The sequence below is a fragment of the Protopterus annectens genome, chromosome 2.part1 (genome assembly GCF_019279795.1).
Source record: "Protopterus annectens isolate FY-2018-M chromosome 2.part1, PAN1.0, whole genome shotgun sequence".
Taxonomy (NCBI): Eukaryota; Metazoa; Chordata; order Ceratodontiformes; family Protopteridae; genus Protopterus; species Protopterus annectens.
Window position 1 is genome coordinate 1621411784 of NC_056729.1, and position 17843 is coordinate 1621429626.

Below are 17843 nucleotides of genomic sequence, written 5' to 3' on the forward strand. Positions count from 1 at the left end.
AACTGTCCATGGACTTTTAAATCCTTGTATGATCTTTTACTGAATTCACTATTATGTTCATAGGTTCATACTAGGCTATCTTGTGGGCATTTACATTTTTGTATATTGGCTATGTCCCTTTATACACCAGCCTCTTATGGAGGGGATTACCACCATTATTTGACCAGTGACCCTGTCTTTGAGTGACACTGAGGTCATTATTTCTATTCACTCAGGGCTCCCTGGGGTATACTGCCTCTCTTGAACAAGGCCTCCGAGGTGCTCTGCCTCACATCTCTTTGGGTGATGAATCTATCCCTCAGCATTTTTGGGTGGGAATGATCTATCTCTCCATAGTGTTCCATCCCTCCAAGTGTCACCTCTTGCTAGGTTTTGGAGGTGGCTCTTGATGGATCTATCTTTTTTTTCATGGGATCTATGTTCATCATTGGGTTTGACATGGCAGGGTATGTATCAAATCTGCAAGCTGGGCTTCTTTCAGTGTTTGCAGTCGGTACTCTGGGCATTTTTTGGTAGTCTTTTTGGGACAGAATTTTGAGACCCTTTATCCTTTTTGTGAGGAACTTTTTGGGTGGCCAGTGTGTGAAACTTGCACTCCGAGCATGGTCTGGAGTCATTGTACTCCCAAAGGGGCTGATGACTCTTTCATTGGTCTGGATATGATGACCTTCATGATAAGGTGATGAATTCATGATAGATTCCTAACCTAATCCCTTCATCCTAAACTACTAAATACATGGGTTCTTCTAACAACCTCTAGACTACTATCTGAGAATGACAGACTACTATCAAACTTTGCCACTCATTTGGTAGCTAGGGGTAACCTTGTTTTAGGCGGGGTATTATTTTATATTTTTGGCGAGCATTTGGCTTTTATTTTTTTAGGCATTTTGGCCGTGCTGGCTCTGTGACTTCTTATCCGTGAGACCCTTCAGAATCTGATCTGTGTCAGATTCAATATAGTGTCCAGTCAGTTGCACTCTGGCCCAAAACTCAGTCGTCCAGTTTGCTTGTGCTTTCTTCTGACAAAAGTGGGAAAATGCCACACAAGAGCCAGGAGGGAGTGGACACCACTTGTGACAGGCTTACTGTCTCGAGGCTTTCTCTCAGCAACTCTGACCCTTCTCTGACTCTGTGGGTTGTGGTTTTAGCGTTTCATGCCCATCTTGTGATGTATGAGTTTGACATTTATGGGATGGTTTTTTTTCTGATTTACAATGAATGGTACCCTATGGGTCGCCTTAGCCCCTCGGTAGGGGCCGAGTGGGGCTATGTGGACCTCATCAATGGCTTTGGTGACTGTTTCCAAAAAGTCAACCAAGTTCAAAAAGGCATGATCTGCACTTTGACAAGCCAAATCTGCAATGGATCCAAAGTCTCAAAATTCCTATGTCTTTATTTATATTTATGAGGTCCATTATGATCCTTGGCATGGAAGGCTTGTCAAGCTAATGGCTAATGGGTAATAAGGGTCGGGTGAGGCAGGGCACTTTGTGAAGTGGTACCACAGTTGCAGCAGCACGCCCTGGTGGGTATGTAGAGGAGGTAAGACTTTGATTAAACAGCTGTCCTAGCTGTGGGTTTAATTCCTCATTGAGTTCATGGAGCACACAGCCGGGGACACCATCAGGTCCCACATTTTTGAATTGTCGGCAGACTTGCAGACTCTCACTCCCTCTTCTACAGGAAAGTCAGAAATGAATAAGCTGAACAGAAATGTAAATGACATTACCAACTGTAGTTTTATTTATTTATTTATTTATTTATTTTACATTTGTTTACCGGAATAGTCCAACTGGATACATGTCCATTTTCAGTGGAGGCCCAGAGAGAAAAGCTCCACATCGACAAACTTACATGGATTGCAGAGAAGTTAGCAAACAATTATAAAAACAAAGTGATTATATACAATGGCTTCATAGTGTTCCTTAGTAGGGACTCACAATTCTCATGGACAGACACAATTAAAAGTAAGAGACATCAGATTGGAAGCAGAGCTTGGCGATGTTCTTGGAATCTTAAGGCCTCCTGACCTTCTGTAGTACGAGTGATTGGGTAATAGCAGGGGCTGAGCAGTAATCTGATCTTCCAATTCTTCCATTCTTACTGCTATATAAACCCTGTGTCTTATAAATCTTCTGCTTGTATTGTCAGCTCTGGATTGCATTGCATAAGTGGAAATTCCTTAAGATTCCAAGAGCAGGCCAAGTTATTTCTTATACTTATTTCACTGAATTGCACTTCTGAAACGCTTATAATTGTGCTATACAGTTGATCTACTATATTTTTGCACTGTTATAAAGCTTTTTTTTTATTGTTTCACTGCATTTATGTACTGTTTTAAACTGCTTTAACATTACTTAACTGTAAACTGCTTTTTCATGCTGAGAGTTGTATTTTCTGTTTGTGAGTGCTCTATCCGAACTTTTCTGTGCATTATTGTCTGTTAAAAGCATTCTCGAGTCTGCTCCTTGACCTGTTAAAAACTTTCATTTAGTGGCTACAGCCAGGAACTGTATTTTTTCCCACTCACCCTCCCTAGTGTTGTGTGTTCTTATACTTGGTGGCCTTGAAGTTGCCCACCCATACTGTATATTTGATCTGTGACACTCCTCCCAGTCTAGTGTCATTAGTTCACTCAATCTAATAGAGAACATTTGTGAAGGCCAACCCACTCAGATGCCAACCCACTCAGATTCTTAACGTTGAATTAACTTCTGTTCCAGCTTTCTCCATTTCCACTTTACTGGAAAAAAAATTCTAAGCTTGTTTCCCCCCTTTCCTGTGGCAGGTCAGATACGGATTTGCTGTGTCCAGGACTGTTTGTGAGTTCCTAAGCCCCGCCCCAAACTTAACTGGGGTTAAACTATTCCTGGCACCATAAAGTCTGTTTTTCAAAATTTCCCTTGCAACTAGCCAGCTTTTTAGTTTTAGCACTCATCTGTTTCTTTGATCTCAGCACTTGTTCAGAACTCATTGTAAGCACTAAATAAGTTATAAATTACTACAGCACTCAACTTTCCTCACTTGTCTAGAGGAAAACAGTTTTTAGTACTTAATAAATAAGCACCTATTCAGGCATGTCTAAATGTCAGCTTCCGGTGTTTTCTCCTGTCTACCTGATGAATCTGGGCATCTTGGGACAATGCAGCAATTGCCTCATGTACACAGACAACCCTCTCCTCCTACCACCCAACACTACGACCTGTGAGAGATGCACTTATATAGACAAACTGGAAGCAAAGCTCTCTTTACCAAAGACTGGCCTAGACAGTCAAGAGGAGAAGGTAAACACTTGCACCGCACCACACTCATCACATAGTCCCTCAAAACCTACACCACCAAAACACACACACAGAACCAGAAAACACACACCTACATTCACGGAGGCTCTCAGTACTAATCTGCCCAAACAACAGAGACCTCCAAAGCAGAAATGCAAGCAACCTCCACCCCACAACACAACCCAAATGACACATAGCCCACATACTCAGTGTGCCCCTCAACTACAACCCATAAGGCATAACGACACTCTAGTCATAGGTGACTCTATAGTCAGGCACACTGATGTTCCACTCACCAGGCTAAACAAGGAAAAAGTTACTGTCAGCTGTCTGTCAGGTGCCAGGATCCGCCACATAACGCATGCACTCAGGTTGCTCCACAACAAGTACAAATATGACTCTGTCATTGTCCATGTTGGTGTGAATAACCTGAGATGTACCTCCCTGGACTACATGAAAAGAGAAATGGAGGAGCTCTCTGATCTTGTAGCCTAGGCCGGTATGACCCTAGCCCTGAGTAGCATCCTGCCATCACCCAGAATGACACCACAGTACAAGGACAAAATGATTGACTTTGACAATTGGCTAAGCTTCTGGTGTCATTCTAAGAGAATCCAGTATCTGTCTGCCTCGGATGACATGATCGACATACCATGCTGCTTTGACAGAGATGGCCTGCACCTGTCGCCCCCGGGATTCTGGATACTGGCAAAGGCTCTTGCCACCCCTATAGTGCCTTTTTTAGGCAAGGTTCAAATGACAAATTCACCACTGTAATAGGTACAAGCAAGCAAAATCTGAGGGTAAAGCTACTCAATGCTAGAAGTCTAAACCTCAAAATGCACTCACTTGAGGCACTCCTTAAAATGGAGAACATTGACATCTGTGCAGTGACAGAGACCTGGTTCAAAGCTCCAGAGAGCACCCCTGCATTACCAGGCTATAATTCATACCACACCTTTCGGCCACCAAACCCAGACCGAAACACTAAAGGTGGAGGCGTGTCCATATTCATTAAGGAAATCCACACCTCCAAGCTAGTTGCTCAGCATAATGCATCCGAGATTATCCAAGTTCAACTAACTCTGGGCAAAACCACAATCCAGATTGTAGCTTGTTACAGACCCCCCACCATGCCCCAGGATTCCCACTCCTCTTTTCTTGATACACTGGAAAATATTAAGGTACAACCCAACACTCTAATAATGGGTGATTTCAACTACCCTACCATTAACTGGGAAAACTACTCATGTACCAACTCTTTTGCTCAACGTTTTCTGGAAATAATCAATTCCAACGCTTTGGATCAACTTATCCACACCCCCACCAGAGGCAGCAATATCCTAGACCTGGTCATCACCAACCTGGGTGACCAGTGTTCCACACAAGAGGTCAGCTCCTCATTGGTCAGATCCAACCACAAGCTAATCACCCTAGACATCCACATCCCACTCCCACCCCCCATTAGGAAAACAACCGTAAAAAATTTCTCCAAAGCCAACTTCACACTTCTTAAGACTGAAGTGGCAAACTTCATGACACCCATGCAGATGGACAATAGAGGTATGACTGCTGAATCCTACACAAATGCACTTTATAAGCACTTACACAAGTGCATGGATCGTGCTATCCTTAACAGAACCAAGATACTATCCTCCAAAAAAGGAAGCCAATCTGGTGGTCTTCTACCATAAACAAACTCTACAACAGAAGAAAGAAACTGTTTCAAAAAAGAGTAAAATCCCACAATTGGAGGAACTCCCTGGTCAGCCTCATTAAGAAGCTGAGATCCCTCATAAAATCCTCCAAAGCTAGTTATGAAAACAAAATTGCCACTGATTCTAAAGACAACCACAAAGCATTCTATAGCTATGTCAAAAATCTCAATGGCAACACTCAGATCTGCTCTGAGTTACAGCACAATGACACTAAATATACAGAACCAACTGATATTGCCAACATCCTGGCAGATAGGTTCAGTGCTAACTTTACCCCCCTCTCACCCCCTAAAGGGTCCATCTTTATACCAGAAGAATGCAAAGTTCCTGTAATCACGGCTGCACAGGTAAAACCTTCACTCTCCAAAGCCAAGAACACAGCATCCATGGGACCTGACAACATCCCAGGCTGCCTTCTACATGAACTACAGAATGAACTGGCACCCCACCTAAGTACCATGTTCAATCATAGCCTCACCTCAGGGTTTGTGCCCATTGAATGGCACACCGCAACAGTTATCCCACTCCACAAAGGGGGGGGGGGGCACAACAGACCCCAGGAACTATCGCCTCATTAGCCTGACAAACCTCGTCTGCAAGGCCATGGAACTCATAAACAAAGACATTGGAGATCTCCAAACCCTGGACCCCACACAGTTTGGGTTTGTAAAAGGCAGATCATGTCTCCTAAACCTGATAGACTTCTTTGAAGTAGTCACCAAAGCCATAGATGAGGGTAAGGTGGTTCACACAGCCTATCTAGATCTCGCCAAGGCATTCAACACCATCCCCCACTCTGGAATTATAGATAAACTCACTAAACTAGGTATAAATCGCTATGTCACAAGATGGGTTGCCAACTGGCTTACTGAAAGAACCCACACTGTGAAAGTAGCAGACTCCAAATCAGACTTCAAACCAGTGACAAGTGGAGTACCACAGGGTTCAGTCCTGGGTCCTCTCCTGTTTGGTATCTACTTCTCTGAAGTACAGGCTAACACAGAAGGTCTTTGGCTAACTAAATTCGCAGATGACTGCAAACTAGGAGCCATAACTGAAACTCCTAACAATGTGGACATCCTACAAAAGGGCCTCACTGAGACAGATGCCTGGTGTCAAAGACATGGTCTCAAGCTCAATGCCAAAAAGTGCATTGTCATCCCCTTTGGTAAAAATTCTGTACCCCTGAACTACCACATAGGTGGTAGTCTACTTAACACCAAAAGTGTGATAAGAGACCTTGGGACACAGGTGGACAGTAGTCTCTCCTTTGATAATCACATTGCCAAAGTGGTCAGGAAATCCTTCTACTTGGCACACCTCATCACAAAAGGTTTCTCATCCAGAAAAAAAGAGGTCATTGTTCCCCTCTACTCATCACTCATTAGACCCATTATAGAGTACAACACCCCTTTTGGTATGTACCTCACAAGACATCTACAACAACTGGAAAGGCCACAAAAATACCTCACAAAGAGGATTACTGGCCTCAAACAGATGCCTTACGCAGACCGTCTCAAAAAACTCCAGCTTTTCTCCATCGCATATCGCCTACTCAGAGGCGATCTCTGCCTAACATACAAAGCTATGTCAAACCCAGAGCTGTTGGACATGCTCCACTTAAAGAAATCCCAATCCCTCTGAGCTACATGCTCTAGGGACCTAAACATTGTCACCACAATAAACAGAACATGCTGGCGGGATAGATTCCTGTCCCAGAGACTTCCTATACACTGGAACAGACTACCTATCTATGTCAAACAGAGCTCCTCATTAGCACTCTTCAAGAAAAATCTTGATGATTGGATGGGTAATAGGAAATTCACCCCAGGGACCACTTCTGTGGTTCTGATTGACAGGGGCACAGGAAAATAATTTTCTTGGGTGGCGAAAGCCAGGGTACATTTTTGGCTAGGCTTGTATAGGCCCTAGGGCCAATAGCCTAGTACCTACCTATGAACCTATGAACCTATGTAGTTACAAGTTATGATAATTACAAAATATGCTTTCAGTTTATAACTTAATCAGGGTTGGTACATGGGAATAGCCAATTCACTTTGAGATACTGTTTGAGGTTTTTTTTTTAAAAGACTTTTGGAGGATTGTATGGTCATATAGTTTGGCAACGAATTCCAGGTTTTGCCAATGAAGTTAGTAAACAGGGATTCACCAGCAGAGTTATTAGCTTTGTGGGTTTGGACCAGTAGTTTATTGGCTGACCGTAGGGACCTCAGGTTGCTATATGGCTTAATAATATTTTTAAGTGAGGAGGTATCCTCGGGGTGGTACAAAATTTTGTGCGCTATTAAGAGTTGATTGAATTGAAGTAAGCTGGGCAGTTATAGCCACTCTAGTTGTTTAAGGTTCTGGCAGTGGTGGGTTCAATCGGTGGAGCTAGTGGCGAATCTGGCAATATGATTGTAGCTATGGGACAACTTACCTAGTTTGGATTTGTAGAGGTTTGAGAGTACAGATGATGCATATAAAAGAGTAGAGAGTAGGTGTGAATGGGCAATTGCAGTCCTAGCCACTGGGATTAAAAATGTCTCATTTCTATACAGTGATACAAGCTTCTTATTGATGGTCTTGTTTTGTTGACCTGTAGGTCAACTTTGAGATTATTGTCTATGATAACCCCTAGCAGTTTGGTGTGATGATCTGGGAAATAGTTTTACCATTGTTAGATGTGACAGAGAATGAATGTGTGGTAGATCTCCTAGTGGGGGAGAAGAGTAGAAGTTTAGTTTTACTGGGGTTCAGAAGTAGGCATTAGTTGGTGAACCAGTTCTCGATAGTGTTAAATGTATTTTGGGTTAAGGTTTGCAGTTCGGATGGGAAGGTGGCTGAGCAGATCAGAGTGGAATCATCTGCATACTGAATGCAGGTAGCTTTAGGGATAGCAGTGTGAAGGTTGTTGATAAAAATAGAGAAGAATAGTGGACCTAGTATGGACCCTTGAGGGACACCAAGTGTGAGAGGTAACTGGCTAGAGAGTTTGCCCTGCCATAGTACTCCCTGTTGTCTACCAGTCAGGTAGGACTGGAACCACTGGATAGCAGGCTTGTTGAGGGAAATAGATTTTAGTGAAATAATGAGAAGTTCATGGTTGACCATGTCAAAGGCTTTTGAAAGGTCAAGAAAGAGAGCGGAGGTTAGCCTATTGTCATTCCTGTTTTGGTTTATGGCAGTAATAAAGGAAAGGAGGGATGAGGTAGTGCTGTGGTATGGCCTGAAACCATGCTGGGAGTTGGATAGTAAGGTATTCTGTATAAGGTATTGCATTAGTTGCTTGTGTACACATTTCTCCATTATTTTGGCTAGTGGGGAAAGAATGGCAATGGGTCTATAGCTGGATATGTCTGAGGAGCTACCACCTTTATGGTGTTGGATGACATGAGATATTTTCCAGAGGGAGGAGATAGCATTTTCGGATAAGGTTCTGTTGATGAGGATAGATATAGGATATGCAATGGCATCTGCAGCTATTTGTAGGTAGTCTGCAGGGAGGACGTCAGCAGTGAGGGTGGTAGGTTTTAGTTTTTTTAGAAGTGTTTTGATAAAACTAGTGGATATTGGTTGGAAGCTAAATTCGGGGTGATTATTGGGTAGATTAGTTGTGTGGTTTAAGTTAGAGGGGGTTAGTTGATTTGCTAGGGATTGGAATGTTTCAGTGAAAAGGTTATTAAAGGCGCTAGCTATTGTCTCTGGGGAACTATGGGTGCAGTTAGCCAGGGTGGGGTGGTGAAATGACCTGGGCGAAGTAGATGATTTTAGCCTACCCAGAACTTTTGAGTGTTGCTATGGTGTCCTGAATGATCTAAACTTCTGCTAGTTGCTTATTCACTTTGTTATGTATTAGTTAAAAATTATGTTGTATAATTTATTAATTATCTCATGATTGGGAACAGAATTAAAAGCCCTTGATAAATCTAAATAAATAACATCCACTGGCAGTACCATTCTAATTGCTTCCCAAGCATTTTACTAAGAGTTGATTGAATTAGTCATATAGGATCTGCTTTATGTAAATCCATGCTGGTAAATATCCAGATCTAAATTTATTTCCTCTTTCATTAACTCATATGATACTGTTCAAACCAATTGGTCTGTAGTTGTCAAAAGAGTTGTAAGTACCACCTTTATGTATGGGAGTAACAAAAACAGTCCTCTATGTCCAAATAAGGAGTATTACAGGGCTAATTTTTAAGAACATCATTTAATAATACCTATTTGTTAATCAGGCAGGTTCGGTGAATACACAATCCCTTTTCTGGAGCGACCTGGCAAAACATCTGGTGAAGTGACTTGCTCAAGGTAATCATAGTAGGGAAGTGAAAGCTAAAGGAATCAAACCCTGTAACAGAGGAAGTATTACTCATAGCTTTAACATGGCATGCCAACTGACAGAGTTGCCTCTCATTATTCTCGTAATGGCTTTTGTTTCCAGTGTTACAGTACTAGAATACTAGTTGCATGTTTTGTTTTTATAGTAGCTGTGATTTTCTGATTTTAGAAATCATACATAGAAAATTCACCCAAAGAGTTGCAAGTTACTGTACCAGACTCAAATTATGTGGCTTGTATTTTATTTGTTATAAGCAATTAAGGGACAAAGGATGCTTGGTATTCAGGGCACTATAGTATGATGAATTTAGGGCATTAATGAAAATAGATCTTCTCCAAACAACATTTTCATTAAGGGGTGGTTGTTTCTTTTTCAGGATGGATAGATGTAGAAGAACTTCATTATTCCATGTTACACAGTTATCTGCAGACTATGAAGATATATAAATGTGTGTGCTTTATCTCCAGACTCAGCATAGGTGCTGTATCAGTAAGTCAGCAGGGCACTGTGCCTACTTTGTGGTATATGCTGCACGTATATATTTGCTGTCATGGATGACATTTTATGAATCACAAGATGCAAGCTGTGTGCTTCCCCTAAGTGCCCTAACACATGATTCAGTAAAGCAGAAATATCTAACACTTTTTGTACCAAATTCACTGGTATAAACTTAATGATCTTCCCAAGCAGGTAAAAGTAAATTTGCAAATGTTGACCCCCCCCATACCAACTACAGAAACTTGTTTAAAGTAATTTTCACATAATCAAAAATAATTGTTATCCAATACCAGATCTGACAATTAACAATATTGTCATCCTGTAACCATCTTTTTGATCCACAAATTTACCACACCTTACCATAGCTGCCATTCCTTCTTCCTGAGGAATCCAAGTGCATGGGGGCTTTATATAAAAATAACAAAACAATCTCTAGGGTCTATAATAACACCCCTAGCTTATCTAACAAAGCAAACATATCTTTAACATAGGAAGGAATATTAACCAATAAAGGATTAAGTACCTCTTTTGTAACAAGGGCCAAGATCATAGAATATACAAATTCATTTTACCAGAGGCAACATGTACCGTGATAATAAGCAACCTCAAAATGTACTACCCCTTCAAAGGACGGCAAAGCCTGTGAGTCCCAGAGGAGATTTAAGAGTATCCATCCAGTTGTCCAAATTATGTTTGAAATACCCCCCACTACTTCTGAAGTTATAACTGCCTAACTCCACCCCAATCTCTCTATCCAATCAGTACCACCAGCTAATTACTCTGTCTAACAAATCTCCTACTTTTAGCCCCTCCCACTCTCTACCCCCCAACACAAAGATATATCTAAACTTTCAAAGTGATACCATATCTCACCCTCTCAGATTCACCCTAGACTCTTCTCTGCTCCTACCTTGTACATAATGTCCACTTGCTACTAATATCCTATCTGACCACATTGCTAGTACTACTCTCTAATCTCGCATTACTTTCAGCTCGTACTCCAACATTTCATAATTCTACTGTTACCTTCACATATATAAATCTGTCTCATCCCAACAGTTTTTCTAATATCTCCCCTCAGCTATTTCCTGATACTGTAATTTACTGCTCTACTCCTAAAATCCTTAGCACACCCCATACTAAACCACACTTTAGACCACTTGTATCTACTGCTACTAAAATAAAGACTACTATTTTATCTCCCTATTAAAACAGTGCAGAGATATGCACCAAATTCCTGGTCCCTTCTCTAACACACTCTCTAAAATACATCCAAAAAGCCTAAATAGAGTGGCACTAAACCTCAGAAGTCTGTTCAACAAAATATCCCCCTTTCACACATGGATTGATCAGTACAAACCTGATATCCTTGCGTTAAATGAAACATGGCTAAATTCTCATGTAAAGGCCTCAGAAATTGTACCCCATAACTATACCATAACTAGACTTGATATAACCTATAGAAAAGGCGGAGGTGCAGCCCTACTCTACCCCAATACTGTTAATCTCACACCCTTTTACTATAAACATTCCAACATTTGCAAATGCAGAGATTCTTATACCTTTTCTAAATCTTAACAGCACCAAAAGTATGTGCTTTGTAGTACTATATATTCCCCCAGGACATATACCCATCCTCAAAGACATACTAGCCTGGGTCTCACAAACAATTAACCATGAAACAATTATCTTAGGTGATGTCAATATCGACTGGTTGATGCTCTCATCTGAAAATGCAACTAATAGCGTAAACCTCTTTAGTTTTACTCAAACTATCAACTCTCCTATTAGATACAGTAAAAGCTATACCCAACAATCCATACTAGACTGGATTCTTGTATCCCATCCTGCTAATTGTACCACTTGTGGCACACTCCTTGATACCCTAAGTGATCACTTACCCTTGTATGCCCTCAGAACCATCACTCATCTAACTAAGAAACACACTCTGAAACACATCAGCAACCTAAGAAACTTTTCTCAGGGTAAGTTTAATGAAGTACTGATGTATACAAATTGATGAGTTCTAAAACATCCCCCTCTAAATGAAGCAGTTAAATATATTCACACTACTTTTATAAGTATACTTAATGCCCTTTCCCCAATGTGCACTAAAAGAATTAGAAACAATCCTGCAATCAAGTAAAAAAGCAAGTTAACAAGGAAGAAAAAAAATTATATCATTCCCATACCCAACATGAACATAGATCTAGCCCCCCAAAAATTATGGTCCTCAATCTTATCTCTGCTAAACCCGGGGACCAAAAAAGACCATTGCTCATGCCCTGATGCCCCACCTCTACAAATAGTTAATGACTACAACATTCATTTTAGACAATCTGTAGCTTCACAGATCTCAAATCCACCCAAGACTAGCTCCTCTACTTCCATAGCTACAGTCAATCCTGTGTCTTCTTCACCCTCTGACCAGCACCTATAAACTCCCTCAAACTCCTCCTCCCATAACTCATCCAAATTCTCTACTGAATCTGTGCTTGCAAGTCTGATAAAAAATTTATTAGGTAAACTTAAACCTTGTTCTACCCTCGTGGATAACCTCCCATCTGAGTATCTTAAGTTAGCTGCCGACTCCATTGCATACCCCATCAGTAGTCTTATCAACAGATTTGTCTCTGTATGTAAAGTTCCAGACATCTGGAAAATATTACATATTACTCCTGTCCACAAAGCAGGAAACTATACTGAACTAACTGACTTTAGACCAATAGCCATCCTATCTCCCATCTCCAAAATACTGGAAAAATACATCCACCGACTTGCACAAAATTTACTTCATAATAACCTATTTACACATACCCAACATGGTTTCTGTCCAGGTCACAGTACTTCTACTGCTCTTTTATCTTTCATGGACACTATAAACAAGGCTAGAGACAATGGTAACTTTGTATCAGCATTATTTCATGACATGTCAAAAGCCTTCAACACAGTCTCACACTCCATGCACCCTTCTAGGCTGTCCAGCCAGGTACTATCACCTCCCTCTGCACAATGGATTCACAGTTGCCTTACTAATAGACAACAAGCTGTAAAATGGTTAACTTACATCTCTCTTTTTCTTCACTCTACTACACGAGTCCCACAAGGATCCATCCTTGATCCTTTACTGTTTTATATTTTTCTATGTACACTTCCTCATCCATAGGAACACTCATGCAATATGCAGATGATTCCATTATCATCTGCTCTTCTCCCACACTTCCATATTTGCACTCCATTGCCCAACAAAGTTTTGTCTCCATTGAAACCTGGCTTACTAACTCTCAACTCTTTCTTAATCCTAAAAGATATGAACTCCTTCTCTTTATGTCAAACTATTGCTCTCCTGACATAAATCATTTCAAGATCCTTTCTGCTCATTATACTGTAATTGTAATAGTCCCCCACACTAAACTGCTAAGAGTAATTATAGACAATCAACTTAAGTTTTATCACCAGAAACTAGGCATGCTGCATAGGAATGAACACTTCATTAATACATCAACCAAAGTTACACTTACCAGATCTTACCTTCTGCCCGCCCTTCTATATGGGGCCGCAATTCTGACTAACTTACAGTCCTCCATTAGATCCAAAATAGAATGCTTCTACAACAAAGTTGTCAAGTTTGCCTTTAACACAAAGACCAGCACACATCATTGCAAACCATTACATATGTTACAATGGCTTGAATTTCCTATCTCCATTATGTCCATCACTTAACCTTACACAATGTATTTATAAACCTTTAGCATGCCCAACCCTTAGTTGTATAGTGATTTTTTTTGTCCCCAACAGAACCCTGAGGTCAGAAGATAAAAAAAACACCTCACTGTTTCAAATCCATCCAAAGTACTACATCAAAGCTTATATTCTTACTCAGTAGCCAAAATCTGTAACTCCCTTTTCCTAACTACAAGAACAATATCTAACGTGTCTGCCTTCAAATCCTCCTTAAAAACACCTAAAAAAAAACTGGATATGCTCTTGCTCTACTCATGGCTAACATAATACTGAATTATCCTACCCCTGGCTGACACAACCACCTAAATCCCTTCACCCCTCTTCTTCTCACCTACAGTCTCCACCCTTCTATTCTTTGTATACACAGCCTTTCTCTAAAATCTGTCAACCCTCAACCCTTTCTCTAAACACTCCTTCCCTTATTTCTCAACTATCCTAGCTCTGCTTGGTACCTCTCCCTCACATCTCATAATTCCGAGCTCCTTTTACCCCCCAACCTACCTTTCTTACAAAACTTCTTTGAACCCCTCTTTCTATATATCCTTACAGCTGACTTTCTTTTAAACACCTCTCTACACGGTATTCACATCTCTCAACAATGTTTCTCGCCTTTATTCTAAATATATTGACCACCCTGTAGCAACACTCTTTCCTACAGTATTACTATTGATTTGCTCTGCTAATATAATGTATGGACATGCTGCTCTACAACATAGTCCAGTGTCAAATTACATACACTATTGAATTGTAATATCCAATATTCTATGCAAGATGACAACCTACCTACTGTCTGTGTAAGTGAAGAAATAGTAATGTGTATCTACATAGATGTCTGATTGTAATAAATTAAACTATTAAGTATGGAGCTGTTCTCCCCAAGCCTCCTCTGAAAATGGGTACTTTTGATGAAGACAGACTTTCCCAGTAAACAAATGTCAAATAAATAAATAAATAAAATACCACAAGGAATCACATTGCTTGAGCAACAGGGGAAGCCTATTCCAGAAGCAGGCCCTGGATGATGAACTTATCCCTCCATTTAGTTTTATTTAGTTCCCAATGCAGGTGGAGGTCTGTTGTTCTGGGTGGGTTGCACTATCTGAGTTTTCTAGAAAAAGGAGGTGATTATCAGATCTCTGAGGGCAGAGTAAGACACATTTCTCCCTTCCAGAGCCTATGCAATACTTAGTATATGCAAAAGGATTCCAGTTTCTCCAGATAGCTAAGATGTGGGCCAGAAATTATTTTTGTTAATATATATATATATATATATATATATATATATATATATATATATATATATATATATACATATATATATATATATATATAAAAAGTTTGCACTATATTGTATAATGGGTCTGACCTGGGTAGAGTATTAGGGAATCAATGAATTGCCTGATATTAGAAGCAATTTATTTGGGAATTAGTTGCAAGATATAGAAGGATTTCCTAACTACAATCACAACATGATGCTCAAAGGAAACAGAGATATCAATCCAGCTGCCCGGGTCTCTATTCACTGATTTACTTAATAGCAGTCTGCTTCTTCCAGACTGGGATGATACTGTATTTCTTGACATTAGTTTAAACCCATTCTCAGTGCACCAGGTGTTAGCTTGTGCTAATTCATTTTGAAGAGTATGAGCATCTTAGGTTGACTTGATAGCTACACCCAGCTTGCAGTCATTAGTAAATTGGGTTAATAAGACATCAGTATTACCACTGGGTCACCTTCTGACTAAGGAAGCATCACTAACTCTGACAAAGTATGTTCTGCTTTATTTTGGTTCCCTTGGGCCTCATCTTACCAGACCAGTTCCTATTGTCCCACATCCATGCCAGGTTTACCAGCCATCCACCTACCTCTGCAATATTCTGGTTTTGCTGGGGATTGTCATGGATCCTAAAGCCATCCTTGGGGCTCAGCTGTCTGTGCTTCTCAACAAGGAGGATATTCTTTTATCTGCCCTACCCACTTCCCTTGTCCTACACCCCACCCCACTTGTTTATTATGTCTCATGGCAACTCGCCTCATTGGACACCCCTCCCCTTAGACAACATCATCGATTAGCCTCTCCCTCCCTGGAAAGGCATGCACATGCCCCTCTCTGCAACTCTGTCAGTTTCACAAGCCAGTAACTGATCCTGGGTCACATGGGCCATCTTCAGATCTTTATCACTCTACATCATCATAGTGGAAAATGTGTGCACTGTCCTTGAGCCAATTAGCTATTCATCTTCCCACAAGAATGCAAAGTTCCTGTAATCATGGCTGCACAGGTAAAAACCACAATCTCCAAAGCCAAGAACACAGCATCCATGGGGACTGACAACATCCCAGGCTGCGTTCTACATGAACTGCAGAATGAACTGGCACCCCACCTAAGCGCCATGTTCAATCATAGCCTCACCACAGGCTTTGTGCCCACTGAATGGCGCACAGCAATGGTTATCCCACTCCACAAAGGGGGAGGTACCACGGACCTCGGGAACTACTGGCCCATTAGACTAATGAGCCTGGTCTGCAAGGCCATGGATCATATCATCATGAATCTTATACACAAAGAGATTGGTAATCTCCAAACTCTGGATCCCACCCAATTCGGGTTTGTAAAAGGCAGATCATGTCTCCTACACCTGATCAAAGCCGTAGATCAGGGTAAGGTGGTTCACACAGCCAATCTAGATCTCGCCAAGGCTTTTGACACCATACCCCACTCTGAAATTATAGATAAACTCACACAACTAGGTATAAATCCCTATGTCACAAGATCAGTTCCCAACTGGCTCACTGACAGAACCCACACTTTGAAAGTAGCAGACTTCAAATCCGACTTCAGACCAGTGACAAGTGGAGTACCACAGGGTTCAGTCCTGGGTCCTCTCCTGTTTGGTATCTACTTTTCTGAAGTACAGGCTAACACTGAAGGTATTTTGGCTAATAAAATTCGCTGATGACTGCAAACTAGGAGCCATAATCAAAACTCCTAATGATGTGGACATCCTACAAAAGGGCCTCATGGAGACAGATGCCTGGTGTCAAAGCCATGGCCTCAAGCTCAATGCCAAAAAGTGCATTGTCATTCCCTTTGCTAAAAGCTCTGTACCCATGAGCTACCACATAGGTGGTAGTCTACTTAACACTGAAAGTGTGATAAGAGACCTTGGGACACAGGTGGACAGTAGTCTCTCCTTTGATAATCACATCGCCACAGTAGTCAGGAAATCCTTCTATGTGGCCCACCTCATCACAAAAGGTTTCTCATCCAGGAAAAAAGAGCTCATTGTTCCCCTCTACTTGTCACTCATTTGACCCATTATACAGTACAACGTCCCTTTTGGTATGTACCTCACAAGACATCTACAACAACTGGAAAGGCCGCAAAAATACCTCACAAAGAGGATTACCGGCCTCAAACAGATGCCCTACACAGACCATCTCAAAAAACTCCAGCTTTACTCTGTCACATATCGCCTACTCAGAGGTGATCTTTGCCTAACATACAAAGCTATGTCAAACCCAGGGCTGTTGGACATCCTCCACTTAAAGAAATCCCAATCCCTCCGAGCTACATGCTCTAGGGACCGAAACCTTGTGACTACAATAAACAGAACATGCTGGAGGGATAGATTCCTGTCCCAGAGACTTCCCATACTCTGGACCAAAGTACATATCTATATCAAACAAACCTCCTCCTTAGCACTCTTCAAGAAAAATCTTGATGATTGGATGAGAAATAGGAAATTCACCCTGGGGATCACCTCTGTGGCTCTGCTTGACAGGAGCACAGGACAATAATTTTCTTGAGTGGCGAAAGCCAGGGTACATTTTTGGCTAGGCTTATATAGGCACTAGGGTCAGTAGCCTAGTACCTACCTATGAACCTATGAACCTATGTTTAATGCCATAAGCTTATTTATGATTCCATCCTGTGGTATGGTGTTAAATACCTTGGCCAATTCAAGACAGGCAGCATGAACCTCATCTATGTCTTCACCTATGTGACATATACAAAGAAGCTTACAAAACTTTGCAGGCATGACCTACCCTTTATAGAGCAAAATTGCTGAAGGTAAAACCTTATCAGATTTTTGATGTTGAGATCTATAAGGTTGGTAATGCTGTACTCTGTGGCTTTACAGTTAAGACTTGTAAGGCTGATGCATATGTAGTTTCCAAGGTTCATGATGGGTTCACATATCTAGAGGGAATTCACTACCACATTGCACCAGGATTTAGGGACATAATTG